The sequence below is a fragment of the Equus asinus genome, chromosome X, assembly GCF_041296235.1.
Source record: "Equus asinus isolate D_3611 breed Donkey chromosome X, EquAss-T2T_v2, whole genome shotgun sequence".
Classification (NCBI taxonomy): domain Eukaryota; kingdom Metazoa; phylum Chordata; class Mammalia; order Perissodactyla; family Equidae; genus Equus; species Equus asinus.
In genome coordinates, this window is record NC_091820.1 from 17695163 (window position 1) to 17718171 (window position 23009).

Sequence of the window (23009 nt, forward strand, 5' to 3'; positions counted from 1 at the left end):
AATGCATCCAAATTAGAAAGTAAAACTGTCACTATTTGCAGATGGCGTATTATATATATAAAATCCTAAAGACTCCACCAAAAAACCATTGCAACTAATAAATTCAGTAAAGTTACAGGATACAAAATCAAAATACAAAAATATGTTGCATTTCTATACACTAAAAACAAACTATCAGAAAGAGAAATAAAGAAAAATCCCATTTATAATTGCATCAGAAAAAATAAAACACCTCAGAATAAATTTAACCAAGGAGTTAAAAGACCTGTGCACTGAAAACTATAAGATAATGATGGAAGAAATTGAAGAAGACACAAATAGATGGAAAGATATACCATGCTTATGGATTGAAAGAATCCATATTGTTAAAATGTCCATACTACTCAAAGCAGTCTACAGATTCAATGCAATCTCAATCAAAATTCCATTGGCATTTTTCAAAGAAATAGAACAAACAATCCTAAAATTTATATGGAACCACAAAAAAACCCCAAACTGCCAAAACAATCCTGAAAAAGAACACAGCTGAAGGCATCATGCTCCCTGATTTCAAACTATATCACAAAGCTATAGTAATCAAAGCAGTATGGAATTGGCATAAAAACAGACACATAGCTGAATGGAACAGAATCGAGAGCCCAGAAACAAACCCATGCACATATGGTCAATTAATTTATGACCAAAGGAGCCAAGAATATACAATTGGGAAAGGACAGTCTCTTCAATCAATGGTGTTGGGAAAACTGGACAGCCACATGCAAAAGAATGAAAGTACGCCACTATCTTACACCATACACAAAAATTAACTCAAAATGGATTAAAGACTTGAATGTAAGACCTGAAACCATTAAACTCCTAGAAGAAAACATAGGCAATAAGTTCCTTGACATTGATCTTGGCGATGACTTTTTGAATCCAAAGCAAAGATAAATAAGTGGACTACATCATACTAAAAAGCTTCTGCATAGCAGAGAAAACTATCAACAAAATGAAAAAGCAACCTGTGATATGGGGGAAAATATTTGCAACTCATATATCTGATAAGGGGCTAATATCTAAAATAGATGACGAATTCATACAATTCAATAGCAAGAAAAACAAGCCATCAGATTAAAAAATGGGCAGAAGACCTGAATAGGTATTTTTCCAAAGAAGACATATAGGTGGCTAACGGGTACATGAAAAGATGCTCTACATCATTAATCATCAGGGAAATATGAATCAAAACCACAATGAGATATCACTTCACACTTGTTAGAATGGCTATTATCAAAAAGATAAGAAATAACGAGTGTTGGCAAGGATGTGGAGAAAAGGGAATCTTTGTGCACTGCTGGTGGGAATGTAAATTGGTGCAGCCATTATGGAAAACAGTATGGAGGTCCCTCAAAAAATTAAAAATAGAACTACTATATGATCCAGCAATTCCCCTTCTGGTTATTTATCCAAAGAAAACAAAAAAAATAACTTGAAAAGATATATGCACTCCCATATTCATTGCAGATTTATGATAGCCAAGACATTGCAACAACCTAAGTGTCTGTTGATGTATGAACGGATAAAGAAAATGTGGTCTATTTATACAATGGAATATTATTCAGCCAAAAAAAAGCATTAAATTTTGCCTTTTGCAACAACATGGATTGACCTTGAGGGTATTAAGCTAAGTGAAATAAGTCAGAGAGAGACAAATTTTGTGTGATCTCTTATATGTGGAATCTAAAAAAAAAAAACACCCCAAAACAAAAAACCAAGCTCATAGGTACAGAGAACAGATTTGTGTTTGCCAAATGCAAGGTGTGAGAAAAATAGGTGAACTGTTGTGGTTATTTTAAATAAAAGAAAATGACAACCTAACAGAAAAACAGGCAAGAATTACATAGGCACTTATGAAATAAGATATCCAAATGATAAACTGACTTTAAAAAGGCAAACTAAATGTCTAAAGACCTACCAGAATGACTAAAAGTTTAAAAACCCTGAAAATATCTAATGTAGGCAAGAATGTGGAGCAAGGGGAAAATCTGTACTCTATTGGCGGGAGATTTAATTGGTTCAACGACTCTGGAAAACTATCAGTGTTTACCAAAGTTGAACACATGCATATCCTGTCACCCAGAAATTTCACTCTTAGGCATATAACCAATAGACATGTATACATATTTGTACCAGACATGTTCAGAAACATTTATAGCAGCTTTATTTGAAATGACTAAGAACTGTAAAAATAACCCCACAAAACCACCAAACGCGCATCAACTATAGAATGAGTTAATAATGTCCCAAAGAAGCCAGTCACTAAAGAATAGATACTGTATGGTTGCATTTTCATAAAGTTCAAGAACAACCAAAACTAATCTATGTTGTTGGAATTCAGGATGGTGGTTACATTTGGGGGATAAATAGGTCTTGATTGAGAGGAGGCATGATGCTGGCTTCTTGGAGGCTGATAATTTGCTTTCTTGATCTAAGCGATCGTTACTTGGGTGTGTTCACTTTGTGATAATTCACTGAGCTGTATATTTATGAGTTGAATATATATTATACTTCAATAAAAAGTTAATAATTTAGTTTCTTGCAAAATGAAGAAGGCAAACTAAATAACCATGTATATTCTATCATGCATTCTTTTTCTGCAATCACAGTGATATTCATGTTTTTCTATATTTATGTACCAGTAAATTGGTATGTCCTAGTGATAAAGCATCTCAAAATAGGTTGAAACGAATAGACTTAAAAGATGATATTTTTTATTGTGGTAAAAAACCATAAGATTTACCCTCAAATTTTTAAGCATGTGGCACAGTACTGTTACATATAGGGACGATGTTGTACAGCAGATCTCTAGAACTTATTCAGCTTGCATAACTGAGACTTTATACCCATTGAACAGCAACTCCCCATCTCCCCTTCCCCTGGCTCCTGGCAACCGGCATTCTATTTTCTTCTTCTATGAGCTTGACTATTTCAGATACCTCATGTAAGTGGCATCATGCAGTATTTATCCTTCGGTGACTGACTTATTTCGCTTAGCATATGTCTTCAAGCTTCATCCATGTTGTTGCATATCAATCATAGGATTTCCTTCATTTTTAAGGCTGAATAATATTCCATTGTATGTATACATATTTTCTTTATTCATTCCACATCTTGCCTATTGTGAATAATGCTGCAATAAACATGGGAGTCCAAATATTTCTTCAAGATCCTGATTTCAATTCTTTGGAATAAATACCCAGAAGTGGGATTGCTGGATTATATGGTAGTTCTATTTTTAATTTTTTGAGGAACCTCCATACTGTTTTCCATAGTGACTGCACCAATTCACATTCCCACCAACAGTGCACAAGGTTTCCAATTTCTCCACATCCTTTCCAACACTTGTTAGTTTTTGATAATTGTCGTCCTAACAGGTGTGAAGTGATATCTCTTTGTAGCTTTTATTTGCATTTCCCTAGTGATTAGTGACGTTGAATACTTTTTCACATACCTGCCAGCCATTTGTATGTCTTCTTTGGAGAAATGTTTATTCAGTTCCTTTACCCGCTTTTTAATCTAGTCATTTATTTAATTTTGCTCTTGTGTTATAGGAGTACCTTATATATTCTGGATATTAACCTCTTATCAGATATGTGGTTTGCAAGTATTTTTCCCATTCTGTAGGTTGGTTTTTCACTCTGTTGATTGTTTCCTTAATAATATTTGTTTAATGTTTAAAAATGACAACACTAAATTAGTTTAATTTGCATTTAGTTTTCTTGCAGTTAAACACAGACTTAATTTTCATTTTATGATTCATAGCTGTGAAGGGTTCCTTTCACAGAATGGATGTGTAATTTAGTTTTTCTATTTTCTGTGGACACATTTGACTGCTTTATCTTCTTGAGAAGTTCCAGCTCAGATGTGTTTGGACACTTCAATGCATTTCTGACAGAGACACAACACAACCTAATTTTACAAAGCATTCTGTAACTCATAAATGGGATAAAACTGATCTATAATATCCACCTTCATCATAGACTCTCATTTGCTATTTGGGCCAAATCACTGAACACTGTCTGAAGTTCAGATTTCCAATTTCTAATTTTATGGTAGTTTTTTGACTGCCCCCCCCCCCATTCTTTGTGGTCTATTCCAGGTGAAGCAATTTCTTTTGGTGGGATTGGCATATCTCTTACTTTTTGATGCTGAAGACTTACATTACTTTATTTTCACTTTTGGTTATAGGGTTTAATAATAAATATTAAGCATTATTTATTCTGGGCTCACTAGAACCAGTCAAATGTTGTTTCTGGGCTTGCATGGTCACATCTTTGCTTGAATTATTTATATATAATTATATTGCTTTTGAGAAAAATAAGAGATGCAATTGGTGAAGCTGTTAAAATGACTGTAATTAAAGTAATACATGAGAAAAGGATCCAATTTTGTGGATAGTTGTTTATTCTGCATTTTACCTTTCAAAACAATTAAATTGTTATATACTTGTATGCTCACAGGGAATATTTGCAATATAATTTTAAACTGGGGCAAATTAGTATTTTATATCAACCCATTAGAGAAACAAGCAAAGAACCTAATCCCCCTCCCTTAGGTTGAGGCAAACGCTGGTCTCAGGAGATGGTTATCCTTTTATTTTCTGTAATCACTAAGAAAATATGGGAGAGGGGCTGGCCCCGTGGCCGAGTGGTTAAGTTCGCGCGCTCCGCTGCAGGCGGCCCAGTGTTTCGTCGGTTCGAATCCTGGGCGCGGACATGGCACCGCTCGTCAGACCACGCTGAGGCAGCGTCCCACATGCCACAACTAGAGGAACCCACAACGAAGAATGCACAACTATGTACCGGGGGGCTTTGGGGAGAAAAAGGAAAAAATAAAATCTTAAAAAAAAAAAAAGAAAATATGGGAGAACTTCCCATCACCATTCTCAGGCCTGTGAGGCTACTAGGATTGGTAGTTTAAAGGGCCATACCTTGGCTTGAGCTTGTCTTACCCATTGAGGTACCTACTGATGATGACTTAAGCTATACTATAATCTTGCTCCAACTTCAGCCATTCCCCACCCCACCCTGATTTTAGGAAATTGCCTTGTCATGGAGGTATGCATATTTGGGTGTCTGGGTAGACTTAACGCTTCTGCCATTTTTCAATTTAATGAAAATCCACAATGAAATTACATTCTAAGCGTCTTTCAAAAAGTTTGGATAATTATTCATTACTCAATTTGAGTAGCTCAGTAGCCTTTAGTTTTCATCTAATTGGTAATGACCTTCAGCCAACTTCCTTCTCTCTCAAATTCCCTAATCACATTTCAGAGCAGTACCATCCAACGATCCCGGAAAAGCCGCATGCCGAGATGCTAAGGAAATCTATGCAGGCTTGAAACACTTAACTGGAGTGGACAAGAAAAAGAAAAACCATCCAACCTCTTCAAGTCTATAAAGTGTAATATCTGGCAATGCATCTCATTAGATGTTTCAAAAGAGTTTTTCAAATTATTTTCTGAAAATAACACAGACTTTATATTTCCAGAAAACCCAAGTTTGGCATGATTTTGCATTGTTTAATATAATTTCAGAATAGTCACAAAGCTCTGTTTTAAACATTTGTTCACCTTTAAATGAGCTTGGTATTATTTTTCCAATGAGATCAATTAACGTAGACAGTAACAGAGTCGAGGTCTATGTCAATCACTATGGAAATGTTGGAAAAGTAACTTGAAGAGAGCAATATTCCTCAGAAATAGATGCAACAATTTGAGAGAATCAGTGGGGCTCCAGGGCTTTACTGCCATGAAGCCAAGTCCCCAGACCAAACGTGAAGACAATGTAATCAAGCACCTAAATTATTTATCTGTACACTGGATTCTTGGTTTAATGAGGCTAAATCCAGTTACCTAACCACCTGAGTGTTTCCTATTTCACGGGTTGTTATGGGATCATGTAGACACTAACTATATGACTCTAAGATCTATTTTTATTCAACAAGAATTGCACATAGTATTGTACATGACTTGAATTTATATAACTCTCCCTATCATGGCATTTTACAGGAGGAGATGATTTAAAACGTGCCATCTGACTTGCAAGTAAAAAGAGCATCTCTAAAATGATACTAGTTACTGAAAATACAGCAGCAGACAACTTATTTCCGGGAAACAAAAGAATGATTTCGAAAAGCTAATTTGAAAGGGTTGTCCTGCAAGAAAGGGCTCAGTTGGTAGAGCTTTGCTCTTCATATCAGCCCTTCTCCTTACTATCTCCTCCTAGTACTGCCCTACCCAGAGTACAGGTGTTTAGACAAGTTTAAAGAACGAGAATGTACTGACATACAAAGAAGCATTTTCTTGGAGCATTTGAATCCATTCTAAGAGTTGGCCTAAGACTGATCCAAAGAAAGTGAGAGAAAGCAAGAGAGAAAACCATCATCCTAAAAGGAACCAAATCAACATAGTCTGATCAAAGCGGAAATGCATCTAAGAAACTTCTTCTAAAATGAAAATATGATTGCAAAAGTGTACAGATGTGAGTGAATGTGTTATTTTACTATCTTGTGCTTTATAATTTTAGTGTTAGTTTTATTTTTGTTCAGTTTTACAGAGCTGCATATTTAAGAATTTCCTCAACTCTGAGACAAAGAAGGATTAAGGATAGTTCTTAAGGATAGTTATGAAGAGATAAGCTCTTCAGAGAGTAAAGAACATTTTTTAAAAAGTTTATCTTCTGGATGCACAAGAGTATTTTTTTTCCTGAAGTCTTTGTGGTTTCAGGGCAGACCAAACAGTGTTGACAACAACTTATAAATGATTCTAACTGTGGGCCTCCCTTCACCTCTTAGCTGGACTATAATTAACAGTTTAAAAATCGGCCTGAGTATGAAATAGTTGTCTAGTATTATTGCCTCTGCACATTTTGATCAGCTGCCAGCTGAGAAACCTTTGGGGCAAAACTTTATAAGCTTATCTCTTGGTTCATTAGGGTTACTGGGGAAAGGAAGAAAAGACAGTCTTCAAGTTGCTGCTAATTAAAATGATTGCCAAGACTCCTCTCGAAGGACCGCTCTTTCAGTTATAAAGTGCATGTGTAAATGAAGCACCCCAGGCCATCAGCAAATTGACAAAAGCAAGTCAGAACCAGTGAGGCTCTGTTTAAACTGAGCTAGCATACAACAGGCTTGGCTGGAAAAAAATGGTGAGGGCATCTATTAGGGTTCTGTAGATTTTCTTGTACGAGCAGCTGTTTTGAAGAATATTGAAAAAATATTGGTTTCTTTTATTTTTTAAGGGCAGTTATTGGAACTTGGATTTAAGATTTGTGATCCAAAACTCTGACCACCATTTGAATTTTTCATCTAAGGTGCTTCATGTTGATATTTTAGGGAATAGTAGTGACATTGGAAATGCTGTCTGCATCCCATTCATGCACCAAGGGTATCTTACTACAAGCACCTGGCTCTCTCTGCCAGAGGGCAGTCTCCAGCCACAGGAGCTTGCTCAAGCTGTGCACAGAGCAGGCCCACTCTGGGGACTCTTGCCCCCTGGGAGCAGCCATCCATCCATACGTGACAACCGGAATTGGTAGCTAAATAAATACCATGAACAACCTTGTCTCTTGGCTGGGACAGCTCTGAGGTGTCTTCTCTACTGTCTCCTGAAAGTTCCCAGTGGGATTGTGCCCCGGTTGCCTTCAGTGGGAATCTGTTCATTATGCAGCCTGTACTGGCTTCCTTCCCTTGTCTATCCTACGTCCTCATTTTCCTCTCAGTAATTGCTGGGACCACCTCCCAAATAAAGTATTTGCACCTAAATCTTTGCCTCACAGTTTGCTTTTGGGAGAATCCAACCTAAAACAAGTGCTATTGATGACAGAGATATAGAGATGGTCCAGTTTGTATGGCTCCAAATAAGTCTCACCTCTGATTTTATTTATTTATGTCTTACCTTCTTTAATCATAACCCAAAAAGAAGCCCCCATAGAATGTGAGAATTTTGGCAATAGCTCAACAATGCACAGAATCATCACATCTCTGATACTTAAATATTTATAAATGCTTATAAGAATTGCTAAACCAATCTGAATTTTAAAAGAACTCACCTGCAAGCATCTCATCTCACTTGAGATATTTTGATACAGTCACAGGGATTTCCAAGAAGTCATGTTAGAAACCTATTAATTGGAAACATGATTAGTTCATTGGATACTAAACATAGATCCAGTCAATGTCTCCATGATACCTTTCAGTTGAAAATGGAAAACTTGGGTTTAAAACCAGAATATTTAGTATATTCACCCCCAATCTTATATATATTTATTTGGGGAATTATCGGCTTTTTCAGTTTCTATCAGATGTTTGTCATGGCATTTTCAATACTGGTCTTTCATAAATCATTAAACAATGTTTACAAGGCTCTTTCCTCAACCCTCCCGAGTCTTTTAAACATGCATATGTTCTGTTGACAAGCATAGTAAAGTATTAAACAGAAACTTTAAAGGGTGCAAAGTCAAGCTACCTCTCTTATTCCCTAAATTTTGTCCTGATTATCTGGATGCCAGAAGAAAGCGTGCCCTTTTTAGCCCATACCATTCAATTGTTCAAGTTACTTTAATGTGCCTATATATGCAAACCAGGTAAAGGAAACAGATTGAATTCAACCAACTCACAGGTTATTTACAAAATACCTGATCAGTAACCTAGTTATTAAATAGTTGCAGCTGGTCAGAGAAAACTGTAGATGAAATCTATGTCATAGACTCAGACCACCAGTATTTTAGTGAGCTTTGTTACATATCATAGTTGCAGATTTTACACTCAATTTAGCCAAACATCTTTAAAATGCATTATTTTGGTCACCTTTAAGAAAAACCTTATGCTCTTGAAGCAATCCAAAAGATACCCCTCAGTACTTTATGGTCCACAGTTCCAGTTTCATTCTGTGGGTTATTTGACATTCTCCAAAACCCTTTAACTCTCATTCTGTTACATCTGGAGTATTGATCTCAAGACACAGTGATTGTAGTCACCAGAGGGAAAAAATGAGAGTGAATCTACTTTCTTTTTTGTCACTTAGCTTTTTCTATGTAGCCTGGAATGCTAGATTTAAAAAGATGGACTAAGAAAAGGGAAACTAGAAAGAAAAGATCAAAGTTTGCCCTTCTTTTCCTCTAAAAGCATTTGACCATTGCTAAACTCCTGGCATCTTTATCAGGTATTCACTGCAGCTAATAAGTATAAAGAAGGATCTCCAGCCTAAGTATAAACCATATATTTCATATTCTTCATTTATGTTGACTAAGATTGAGTTCAAATTGCATTCTGTGGTGTTTTGATGTCTCTCCCTAAGGCATATGCCTCTAGGAGGTGAAGGAATACAGGCTCTTTCTATGGCTGCTGCTGCTACTGTCACATTGCTTACCTGTTTATTATCCTTTTCCTCTGCTTCTCCTCCGCACTTGCTCCTATCGTTCTGGAAAATCGGGATGCTATGAATTAGATGGAATCAATGCATTATAAACTGGCAAAAATCCAAATAGAAAGACAGATATTTTGGGAAGAGACATGTAATAGAGTATGCCATCCAGAATAGGAAATATTTTATTGATGTAATAGAGGAAAGACTAATGAAATTTGTGGATTAGGCGAAGTTGAGAGAGATCCCAACTTCTTTAGAAGTCAAAATGGAAACAAAATGAGACCTTGAAAAGTCAGATAAGTGATCCTGGCTTCAAAAAAGACAATGATAAAATACTGAATAATAATAATACAAAACCGTACACAGAAGTTGAGGGAGTTGTTTTCTTTTAAGGAAGGAGATTTAAAAATTCAGATAAAATAGAAAATAAATGTGAAGAAAAGATTCTACAATGCCACTCAACTCAAATGTGATATAATATATTAAAGCAAAACTAACATTGTGAACATATTATTTTGAAATAAGTTTGTATTGATAATGGGAAAATCATTAGCTTTGAAATCAGAAAAGGGGTTCATATCTTGCCTTCTCCATTTGCTAGTCATGTGACTCTAGATAAATTATTTATCCTCCTTTAGCCATATTTTCTTTAGCTATAAAATTTGGATAATACCATTTGTTTTATAAGGATTTTGTAAGGGTTAAATGAAATCATGTAAATCAGTGCTTCTCAGAGGCAATTTTGCTTTCCAGGGGACATGTGGCAATGTTTGGAGACATTTTTGGTTGTCACAACTCAGGGTGCTATTCACATCTGGTAGGTAGAGGCTAGGGATGCTGCTCAACATCTTACAGTGCACAGGACAGCCAACAAAGAATTATTTGACCCAAAATGTCAATACTGCCGAGGTTGAGAAACCCTGGTAAAGTGCACAGCTCACCACCTGATATATAGTAAACACAGAGTAAATTGTAGGTGCTATTTTAATTATTGCTACCTAAATAACAACATAGAAAACTAACTTACTTTGATGAGAAGGGACGAAGGAAGAAATTTGTAGGATTAAGTTGAGAAAAACATGCTGAAAGTGATCCTGGTTATAACCATTGAAGGCCTTTGTGGGACAAACTAAAATGCTCATTCCAACCTTTTTATTTTAGACACTAAAAATAAAAGGTAAAAGTTTAAGCAATTAAAAGTGATAAAACCATTAAAAAATTCCTATTGCTAGGGTAATGAGAGGCCCTTGGAAAATTTTAACCTATTACAAATAAATAAGACTGGATTAAACACATTCCAGGGTATTAAAGCTATTAAGATTATTAGACTGTGAAATATGCTGCCAAGGAAGCGCCAGATCCACCATCTCTTGAGACACTGAAAACTCAACTAACAAAACATTACGAAGTATATTTCTGGGAAAAGGGAACTGGCACAGAAGGAGATCAAGCTACTAATTCAAGAGGTCTTTTTATTTCCCTTCTGGTATTTGTGTTTCAGTAGCTACTTTTAAAATGGTAGGAGGCAAAATGTCAAATTGGAAACAAGCTTCATGGGATCAAGCCATAAAAGTCAGTTACTTGATCAGTTTGGCAAAGACCATGGAAATTGGCAAAAGCTTATCTATGATGAAAAAAATTAAGGCTGTTAAAGAGATATCATAATCTATCAAATGAGCTTTAGCATCTACAAGTAGACAGCTGACTTGACTATGAGCAAAAGAAGAAAATTCTTCAGACACTAAAAAAAACCCTGAAAATGGTTACATAGAAGGTAATGATAAAATTTATTGTAATAATTTTTAAATTGAATGTCTAACCTATCCTAGTTGCAGTTTCTTTACTTCACAATGGAGTAAGAGCTCACAAATCTTTGAAAATCTTTAAGGATATAAAGTTTGGGAAGCACTTTGTAAACTGTAAAATAATACAGCATGTGCAGATTATTATGTGTGTACTTAGTAAACGATGCTTCGTTCTCTTTAACAGAAAGTCATTTGACAAGTATCATTTCAACTGATTAAAACAAAACAAAATGTATGCAAATTCACAAGGTAGGCAGAACATAGAAAATGTAGTCGAGTCAGACTAAGTGACTTGCTGAAGGCCTCTTGATATGTTTACAAGGCAGAGCTGGATTGACAAAATTAGATTTTGCCTCTCTGACAAACTGGCTAGTGCTCTTTCTGCTGCTTCGACTCCCTCCCCAACTGTGGGCCTGTGGTCCCACTTTCAAATGAGTACTGATGAAAGGGCAATGCTTAAGGTTGGTATTATACAGGCATCTAAATGTTTCACTAGATCTTAAGCTTCCAGCTCATGATTGTGTTCCTACATGTAGCAGTTGGGCATTTAATAAATATGCTGAATTAATGAATAAAGTTTGAGATTTTACCAAAGAGATTGAATGGACAGACCATTGAAGTTTAGATGAAATGGATATATTTTCTTAAGAATCTCCAGTGTTCAAGACAATCTCTGTTGCAGGTTAGGTTAAGTCTCTTTGAATTAGCAACTGTGAATTGTCAACTCTTAATTGACTAAATTAAGAAGTATAATATGGGAAAGTGTTTTGAAGTAGAAGAAATTTGCAATAATTGGTTCTATTTTCATCACCATTAGCTGAAAGCCAGAACATGTTTAGCTAAAATAAAATATTTCTGAACACACAATGGAGATGACACGGGGGAACACCATAGCAATTTTCCACTGTTGGAAAAGTTGTCATGTAAAGAGGCATTAGGTTTACTCTATGTGGTCCAAGAGGGCAGCACTACAGCCAAATGATAAAAAATATGGGAAGTTTAATAAGAACTGGCCCAAAGGAATGGCTTCCTTTGGAAGAAATGATCATTTCATTTTTGGAAGTGTTCAAATTACTCACTGGTAAAGCTGTGCAAAGATCCAGACATTGAGTGGAAGGGGGGCTTAAAATAAAAAATTCCATCTCCGAGATTCTATTATCATGATAGATAAATGGATATAAATTTGTGAAATTGCTTCCTGGCTCTTTACCTCAAAAACTAATACTAGCCAACAAAAGTTGTACCTAAATAAAATTGCACATTTTTTAATTGGGTTGTTGGTTTTTTTGTTGTTGAGCTGTATGAGTTCTTTGTATATTTTGGATATTAACCCCTTATCTGATATATGGTTTGCAAATATCTTCTCCCAATTGTTAGGTTGTCTTTTTGTTTTGATGATGGTTTCCTTTGCTGTGCAGAAGTTTTTTAGTTTGATGTAGTCCCATTTGTTCATTTTTTCTTTTGTTTCCCTTGTCTGGTCAGACATGGTACTTGAAAATATGCTGCTAAGACTGATGTCAAAGAGCGTACTGCCTGTGTTTTCTTCTAGAAGTTTCATGGTTTTGGGTCTTACATTCAAGTCTTTAATCCATTTTGAGTTGATTTTTGTGCATGGTGTAAGGGAATGGTCTACTTTCATTCTTTTGCATGTGGCTGTCCAGTTTTCCCAACACCATTTATTGAAGAGACTCTCCTTTCTCCATCATATGCTCTTGGCTTCCTTGTTGAATATTACCTGTCCATAAATGTGTGGGTTTATTTCTGGGCTCTCGATTCTGTTCCATTGATCTGTGGGTCTGTTTTTGTGCCACTACCACGCTGTTTTGGTTACTATGGCTTTGTAGTATATTTTGAAATCAGGGAGTGTGATACCTCCAGCTTTGTTCTTTTTGCTCAGGAATCCTTTGGCTATTTTATTTTGGGTCTTTTATTGTTCCATATAAATTTTAGGATTCTTTGTTCTATTTCTGTAAAAAATATTGTGAACAGAGATTTCTCCAAAGAAGATATACAGATGGCCAAGAGGCATATGAAAAGATGCTCAACATCATTAGCTATCAGGGAAATGCAAATCAAAACTACAATGAGGTATCACCTCACTCCGGTCAGAATGGCTATAATTAACAAGATAGGAAACAAAAAATGTTGGAGAGGATGTAGAGAGAAGGGAACCCTTGTACACTGCTGGTGGGAGTGCAAACTGGTGCAGCCACTATGGAAAGCAGCATGGAGTATCCTCAGAAAATTAAGAATAGATCTACCATATGATCCAGCTATTGCACTGCTGGGTATTTATCCAAAGAACTTGAAAACGCAAAGGTGTAAAGATACTTGCACCCCTATATTCATTGCAGTATTATACACAATAGCCAAGACTTGGAAGCAACCTAGGTGCCCATCAAGGGACGAATGGATAAAGAAGATGTGGTATTTATACACAATGGAATACTATTCAGCCACAAGAAATGACGAAATCTGGCCATTTGTGACAACATGGATGGACCTTGAGGGTATTATGCTGAGTGAAATAAGTCAGAGGGAGAAAGTGAATACCATATGATCTCACTCAAAAGTAGAAGATAAAAACAACAAACAAACACATAGCATTGGAGATTGGATTGGTGGTTACCAGAGGGGAAGGGGGGAGGGCAAAAGGGGTGATTAGGCTCACATGTGAGAGGATGGTCTATAATTAGTTTTTGGGTGGTGAACATGGTGTAATCTACACAGAATTTGAAATATATTATGATGTAAATCCGAAAGATATATAATGTTATAATCCAATGTTACTGCAATTAAAAAATAAATAAGTAAATAAAATTAAAAAAAAGAAAATTGCATACACTATGTTATCAATGGGTCACACTTTATCAAAACAGTGCAGTCAAAATGCACTCATGTTTAGCCAGACTTTTCCTATTTGGGCACATTGTTTCTAATTGTAAGTAAGACGGATGGGGTACTGAAATCTAAACAGCGCCAGTAATGGCTTCTAATTATTTTGTTGTAAAAACATAGGCATTCTTTCTCTTTTAATGGCTGCGTTTTCCTGCTGTTTGCAATTGAAACAGCTTCTTTCAGAAACTGTGTGAAATATTTCCTAGGTAATCATTTGGCTAGCCCCAAATGAACAATTTATGTGAGATATGCTAAATAACATTACTAAAACTCAATGGTACTGCCCAGTCACAGGAAAAGCCAGTGTGGAATATACTGCAATTTAACTCTCTCTGCAGGCTCATGGGTGTAATCTCACTGTTGGAAAGACTGCTGACTTCCCAAACAGATCTGCAAAGCATCGAATGACCAAAGGAGTGATAAATGCAATCAGTCAAATTAAAATGTAAACACTAAGTGGGAGATACTAGGGAGAGTTAGAAATGACTTTTTTCCCCGAAAAAGTCATTTTTTTCAAATAGTATCAGTGAATTTGTTAAAATGCCCAGTCATGGTTTCCACTCCAAATGTTCTGATTCACTAACTCTGGGGTAAGGCACAGGAACCTGTATTTTTAATAAGCAATGCAGGGGAATCTAAAGCAAGTGGCACATAGACTACATTTTGAGAAACACTGGTAATTCTGTATTTTACACCTTAGTTTCCCCCCAGATTATGAGTTATAACATAGTTGTTTTCCATGTGTAGGGGTTTTAATTTAGAATTATATTCTACATTATGTTAGGACTATGTCTATGTTATGTTAATTATGTTAGGACACAAACATAATTCTATAACCCTTTCTTTGGAGTCAATCATTATTTTTATAACCATTTGTTAGAGGAGAAAAGTAAGACACAGAGAATTAAACTCTATGTTCTATAGGTCTCCAAAACATCACCGAATTACCTTTGCTTAGCAAGTTAAGTTTTACTTTTGTACCGCTAAGACTCTAGTGAAGCCCTGTCCACTAGAACTTTCTGTGATGATGGAAATATTCTTCACTATCCAATATGGTAGCCAATAGCCACACGTAGTTATTGAGCATGTGAAATGTGTCTAGTGTGACAGCAGAACTAAATTTCTAATTTTAGTTAAATTTAAATTTATATAGGCACACTTGGCTAGTAGCTACTGTTTTGGGCATCACAGTTCTAGATAGAACTTCTGGGAGGTGCATTTCTGGGAGTAAACTCTTAGCAGTGTTCCTAAGACAATGGGCAGAATGGTAAACACCTTAGGAAGATGTTGGGGGTGAATGTAGTGCAACTGGAAATGTTTCTTTTTCGGCCCACCAGACACTGGCCATTTGCCCAGTTTTTTTGTTGGGCTAAGCTACCATACTCTCAACTACCTTATATAACAAAACAGATGCCTTTAGCTTCTCTCTGACTAAATTTAGTCTGTTTTCCTGTGTTCTCTTTATTTTACAGATGCTGACATTTTTGCAGTGAATTACCTTAATATATACTTACTGAATGCACACATCCTCACAGCTGCAAAAATTAAAATATATTCCATTACAGTTTCAGTGACATCTCTCTTAGCAGTAGATCTTGTAAGTTTCATTTCCAAAGTAATACTGCTTTTGATCACTTTCTCAATTCTTCAGATGAAATATCCTTTAGTAATGAAATGCCTGAGTAACGCAGGTTTAAGACAGAAGAGGAAAAACAGATGCTGAATCTCAATCTAAGAATACGGTAAAAATGAAAAAATTAAAAAGAGATGGAAAAAGGTAGTGTGAGTTTATAATTAACCTATAAAAACGCTACTAATTTTTTTTTTTTTTTTGAGGGACTCTAGAGTGACCTTTATTTTGTTCTAATAACTTCCAATTTCTTTTTTTTTTTTTTTCCTCTCTCTTTTTCTATCCATTCTTTTTTTTTTTTTTTATTAATGTTATGATAGATTACAACCTTTTGAGATTTCAGTTGTACATTTTTGTTAGTCATATTGTGGGTACACCACTTCCCCCTCCGTACCCTCCCCCCACCCCCCCTTTTCCCTGGTAACCACCGATCAGATCTCCTTCTCAATATACTAATTTCCACCTATGAGTGGAGTCATATAGAGTTCGTCTTTCTCTGACTGACTTATTTCGCTTAACATAATGCCCTCGAGGTCCATCCACGTTGTTGTGAATGGGCCAATTTCGTCTTTTTTTATGGCTGAGTAGTATTCCATTGTGTATATATACCACATCTTCTTTATCCAATCATCAGTTTCTGGGCATGTAGGCTGGTTCCACGTCTTGGCTATTGTAAATAATGCTGCGATGAACATAGGGGTGCAACGGACTCTTGAGATATCTGATATCAGGTTCTTAGGATAGATACCCAGTAATGGGATGGCTGGGTCATAGGGTATTTCTATTTTTAACTTTTTGAGAAATCTCCATACTGTTTTCCATAGTGGCTGTACCAGTTTGCATTCCCACCAACAGTGTATGAGGGTTCCTCTTTCTCCACACCCTCTCCAACATTTGTCGTTCTTGGTTTTGGATGTTTTTGCCAATCTAACGGGGGTAAGGTGATATCTTAGTGTAGTTTTGATTTGCATTTCCCTGATGATTAGCGATGATGAACATCTTTTCATGTGTCTATTGGCCATATTCATATCTTCTTTTGAGAAATGTCTGTTCATGTCCTCTGCCCATTTTTTGATCGGGTTGTTTGTTTTTTTGTTGTTAAGCCGTGTGAGTTCTTTGTATATTATGGAGATTAACCCTTTGTCGGATAAGTGGCTTGTAAATATTTTTTCCCAATTAGTGAGCTGTTTTTTTGTTTCAATTCTGTTTTCCCTTGCCTTGAAGAAGCTCTTTAGTCTGATGAAGTCCCATTTGTTTATTCTTTCTATTGTTTCCCTCAACTGAGGAGTTACAGTGTCCGAAAAGATTCTTTTGAAACTGATGTCAAAGAGTGTACTGCCTATATTCTCTTCCAAAAGACTTATTGTCTCAGGCCTAATCTTTAGGTCTTTGATCCATTTTGAGTTTATTTTGGTGTGTGGTGAAAAAGAATGGTCGATTTTCAATCTTTTGCATGTGGCTGACCAGTTTTCCCAGCACCATTTGTTGAAGAGACTTTCTTTTCTCCATTGTAGGCCCTCTGCTCCTTTGTCGAAGATTAGCTATCCATAGATGTGTGGTTTTATCTCTGGGCTTTCAATTCTGTTCCATTGATCTGTGGACCTGTTTTTGTACCAGTACCATGCTGTTTTGATCACTGTAGCTTTGTAGTATGTTTTGAAATCGGGGATTGTGATTCCGCCGGCTTTGTTTTTCTTGCTCAGGATTGCTTTAGCAATTCGCGGTCTTTTGTTGCCCCATATGAATTTTAGGATTGTTTGTTCAATTTCTGTGAAGAATGTTCTTGGGATTCTGATTGGGATAGCATTGAATCTGTATATTGCTTTAGGTAGTATGGACATTTTAACTATGTTTATTCTTCCAATCCATGTGCAAGGAATGTCTTTCCATCTCTTTATGTCATCGTCAATTTCTTTCAAGAAAGTCTTGTAGTTTTCATTGTATAGATCCTTCACTTCCTTGGTTAAGTTTATCCCAAGGTATTTTATTCTTTTCGTTGCGATTGTGAATGGGATAGAGTTCTTGAGTTCTTTTTCTGTTAGTTTATTGTTAGCGTATAGAAATGCTACTGATTTATGCACGTTAATTTTATACCCTGCTACTTTGCTGTAGTTGTTGATTATTTCTAATAGTTTTTCTGTGGATTCTTTGGGGTTTTCTATGTATAAGATCATGTCGTCTGCAAACAACGAGAGTTTTACTTCTTCGTTACCTATTTGGATTCCTTTTATTTCTTTTTCCTGCCGAATTGCTCTGGCCAGCACCTCCAGTACTATGTTGAATAGGAGTGGTGAAAGTGGGCACCCTTGTCTTGTTCCTGTCCTCAGAGGGATGGCTTTCAGCTTTTGTCCGTTGAGTATGATGTTTGCTGTGGGTCTATCATATATGGCCTTTATTATGTTGAGGTACTTTCCTTCTATACCCATTTTACTGAGGGTCTTTATCATAAATGGGTGTTGGATCTTGTCGAATGCTTTCTCTGCATCTATTGAGATGATCATGTGGTTTTTGTTTTTCATTTTGTTGATGTAGTGTATCACATTGATTGACTTGCGGATGTTGAACCATCCCTGTGTCCCTGGTATAAATCCCACTTGATCATGGTGTATAATCTTTTTGATGTATTGCTGTAATCGGTTTGCCAAAATTTTGTTGAGGATTTTTGCATCTATGTTCATCAGTGATATCGGCCTGTAGTTCTCCTTCTTTGTGTTGTCCTTGTCAGGTTTGGGGATCAGAGTGATGTTGGCTTCATAGAATGTGTTAGGGAATTCTCCATCTTTCTCAATTTGCTGGAACAGTTTGAGGAGAATGGGTATTAAGTCTTCTTTGAATGTTTGGTAGAATTCTCCAGAGAAGCCGTCTGGTCCTGGACTCTTGTTTTTGGGGAGGTTTTTGATTACCGTTTCTATTTCCTTACTTGTGATAGGTCTATTCAGATTCTCCATTTCTTCCTGATTCAGTTTGGGGAGATTGTAGGAGTCTAGGAATTTGTCCATTTCTTCCAGGTTGTTCAATTTGTTGGCATATAGTTTTTCATAGTATTCTCTTATGATCTCTTGTATTTCATTGGTATCTGTTGTGATTTCTCCTCTGTCATTCCTGATTTTATTAATTTGCGATTTCTCTCTTTTTTTCTTGGTGAGTCTGGCTAGGGGTTTGTCAATTTTGTTAATTCTTTCGAAGAACCAACTCTTTGTTTCATTGATCCTTTCTATTGTCTTTTTTGTTTCAATATCTTTTATTTCTGCTCTTATTTTTATTATTTCCCTCCTTCTACTGACTCTGGGCTTTGTTTGTTCTTCTTTTTCTAGTTCTGTTAGGTGTCGTTTGAGGTTGCTTATGTGAGCTTTTTCTTGTTTAGTGAGGTGAGCCTGTATTGCGATGAATTTCCCTCTTAGGACTGCTTTTGCTGCATCCCAAATGATTTGGTATGTCGTGTTCTCATTTTCATTAGTCTCCAGATAAAATTTGATTTCTTCTTTAATTTCTTCAATGATCCATTGTTTGTTGAGAAGCGTGTTGTTTAGTCTCCACATTTTTGCACCTTTCTCTGCTTTTTTCTTGTAGTTGATTTCTAGTTTAATAGCATTATGATCAGAAAAGATGCTTGATATTATTCAACTCTCTTGTATTTATTGATGTTTGCTTTGGTTCCCAAAATATGGTCAATCCTTGAGAATGTTCCATGTGCACTTGAGAAGAATGTGTAACCTGCTGTTTTTGGATGAAGTGTTCTATATATATCTATTAAGTCCATCTGGTCTAATTTTTCATTTAATTCTATTATTTCCCTGTTGATTTTCTGTCTGGATGTTCTGTCCATTGGTGTTAATGGTGTGTTGAGGTCCCCTACTATTATTGTATTGTTGTTGATGTCTTCTTTTAGTTCTATTAAGAGTTGCTTTACAAATTTTGGTGCTCCTGTGTTGGGTGCGTATATATTTATAAGTGTTATGTCTTCGTGGTGGAGAGTCCCTTTTATCATTATATATTGTCCCTCTTTATCTTTCTTTATCTGTTTTGCTTTGAAATCTACCTTGTCTGATATTAGTATAGCGACACCTGCTTTCTTTTGTTCGTTATTAGCTTGGAGTATTGTTCTCCATCCCTTCACTCTGAGTCTGTGTTTGTCTTTGGGGCTGAGGTGTGTTTCCTGGAGGCAGCATATTGTTGGATCTTGTTCTTTGATCCATCCTGCCACTCTGTGTCTTTTGATTGGGGAGTTCAATCCATTTACATTTAGAGTGATTATTGAGACGTGGGGGCCTTCCACTCCCATTTTGTGTCTTGTTTTCCGGTTTTCTTCAGTTTCCTTTGTTTCTCGTCCCATGGTTTAATCTGTTCTGATGTAGAGCTGCTACTCTCTGTTGTTGTCCTTCTACTTATCTCCTCTGCTCTTGGTTTTGTAGCCCCTTTCCTTTTTTGGATTTTTCAGGAGTGAGGGTTTTCCTGAGGATTTCCTGAAGAGGAGGTTTTGTGGCAATAAACTCCCTTAATTTTTGTTTATCTGGAAAAGTTTTTATTTCTCCATCGTATTTGAAGGATATTTTCGCTGGGTAGAGAATTCTCGGCTGTAGATTTTTGTCCTTCAGATTTTTAAATATATCATTCCACTCTCTTCTAGCCTGTAAAGTTTCTGCCGAGAAATCTGCTGATAGCCTGATGGGGGTTCCTTTGTAGGTTAGTTTCTTTTGCCTGGCTGTCCTTAATATTTTCTCCTTGTCGTTGACTTTTGCTAGCTTCACTACTATATGTCGTGGAGTTGGTCTTCTTGCATTGATAAAGTTTGGAGATCTATTGGCTTCTGTCACCTGCAGATCCATCTCCCTCACCAGATTTGGGAAGTTCTCAGCCATTATTTCTTTGAATAGGTTTTCTGCCCCTTTCTCCTTCTCTTCTCCCTCTGGTATACCTATAATCCTTACGTTGCATCTCCTAATTGTGTCTGATAATTCTCGGAGAGTTTCTTCATTTCTTTTAAGTCTTGCTTCTCTCTCCTCCTCTGCCTGCAACAATTCTATATTGCCATCTTCCAAATTGCTAATTCTTTCCTCCATATTATCGGCCCTACTGTTCAGAGCATCTAGATTTTTCTTAATCTCCTCTATTGTGTTCTTCATTTCCAATATTTCTGTTTGGTTCTTCTTTATCGTATCAAACTCTTTTGTGACATAGCTCCTGAACTCGTTGAGTTGTTGGTCAGAGTTCTCTCTTAACTCATTGAGAATCTTAATGATGGCTGTTTTGAAGTCGTCATCATTTAGGTTATATATCTCATTTTCTTTGGGATTGTTTTCTGTGTATTTGTTACCTTCTTTCTGTTCTGGAGATTTAATGTATTTTTTCATATTGCTTGATGTTGTTGATTTGTGCCTCCGCATGGAGATAGAGTTTAGTTGCTCCTTTCACTTGTTTCAGCTGCTGTGGTGGGGGGAGCCGCTGTTTATACTTCACCTACCAGGAACCCTGTCCGTAGTTGCTAACTGGGCCTGGGCCCCTCTTCGTAGCCACAGTGGCCCTTTGTATTCCCTCCTCTGCCGTGGGGGCCGTCACAGGGGGGCTTCAGGCTGCAGGTGCCTACTGTTGCAGCCCACCTAGATGTGCTCTCTCCTTGGCGTCTGCAACGGTGTTATGGGCTTTTCCAGCGGCCAGGGGTGGGATCACTTATATTTGTTGCTCCGTTGCTCTCTGCACCCACCAAAACTCACTTGTCCTCTATGGGTCGCAGGAGAGCTATTGGCATCTTCTACAGTCTGTGGTTAGTACACCTAGCTATGCTGCTTTTGCCCTGGGGTCTTCCAGCCTTGTGGCTGGCGGCTGGGTGCCTTCTACTGGTGCTGTGCAGAGGCTTTCCCTAAGGCTGTTGTGAGCCTGTAGGGTTTCCCACTAGGCTACTAAGCTGGGTCTCTGGAACTCTCTCCAGCCCCAGTCCTCTCTGAGATCTCCGGCAATCCCTAGCCTCACGGGGCGGGCAACGGCAGCTGGGGGTTGCCCCGCCCTCAGGGCTTCTCTCCGGGCCTCTGCCGGGAGCCCTGAATGCTGGGCGTGGCCCCTCTGCTAATGGCAGACAGAGAGTTTTGTCTGCTGCCTGGCGGAGCTCCGGCGCTTCCCCTCCGGGTCGCAGGACCGGCCTTTGAAACTTCCCCCCGCCCCGGTCCTCTCCGAGATCTCCGGCAATCCCTAGCCCCACGGGGCGGGCAACGGCAGCTGGGGGTCGCCCCGCTCTCTGGGATTCTCTCCGGGCCTCTCCCGGAGCCGTGACCGCTCAGCGTGGCCCCTCTGCTAACGGCAGACAGAGAGTTCTGTCTGCTGCCCGGGCGGAGCTCCGGCGCTTCCCCTCCGGGTCGCAGAACCGGCCCCCGAAACTTCCCCCTGCCCCGGTCCTCTCCGAGATCCCCGGCAATCCCTAGCCCCACGGGGCGGGCAACGGCAGCCGGGGGTCGCCCCGCTCCCTGGGACTCTCTCCGGGCCTCTCCCGGAGCCGCGAATGTTCAGCGTGGCCCCTCTGCTAACGGCAGACAGAGAGTTCTGTCTGCTGCCCGGGCGGAGCTCCGGCGCTTCCCCTCCGGGTCGCAGAACCGGCCCCCGAAACTTCCCCCTGCCCCGGTCCTCTCCGAGATCCCCGGCAATCCCTAGCCCCACGGGGCGGGCAACGGCAGCCGGGGGTCGCCCCGCTCCCTGGGACTCTCTCCGGGCCTCTCCCGGAGCCGCGAATGTTCAGCGTGGCCCCTCTGCTAACGGCAGACAGAGAGTTCTGTCTGCTGCCCGGGCGGAGCTCCGGCGCTTCCCCTCCGGGTCGCAGAACCGGCCCCCGAAACTTCCCCCTGCCCCGGTCCTCTCCGAGATCCCCGGCAATCCCTAGCCCCACGGGGCGGGCAACGGCAGCCGGGGGTCGCCCCGCTCCCTGGGACTCTCTCCGGGCCTCTCCCGGAGCCGCGAATGTTCAGCGTGGCCCCTCTGCTAACGGCAGACAGAGAGTTCTGTCTGCTGCCCGGGCGGAGCTCCGGCGCTTCCCCTCCGGGTCGCAGAACCGGCCCTTGAAACTTCCCCCCGCCCCGGTCCTCTCCGAGATCTCCGGCAATCCCCAGCCCCACGGGGCGGGCAACGGCAGCTGGGGGTCGCCCCGCTCTCTGGGATTCTCTCCGGGCCTCTCCCGGAGCCGTGAATGTTCAGCGTGGCCCCTCTGCTAACGGCAGACAGAGAGTTTTGTCTACTGCCCGGGCGGAGCTCCGGCGCTTCCCCTCCAGGTCGCAGAACCGGCCTTTGA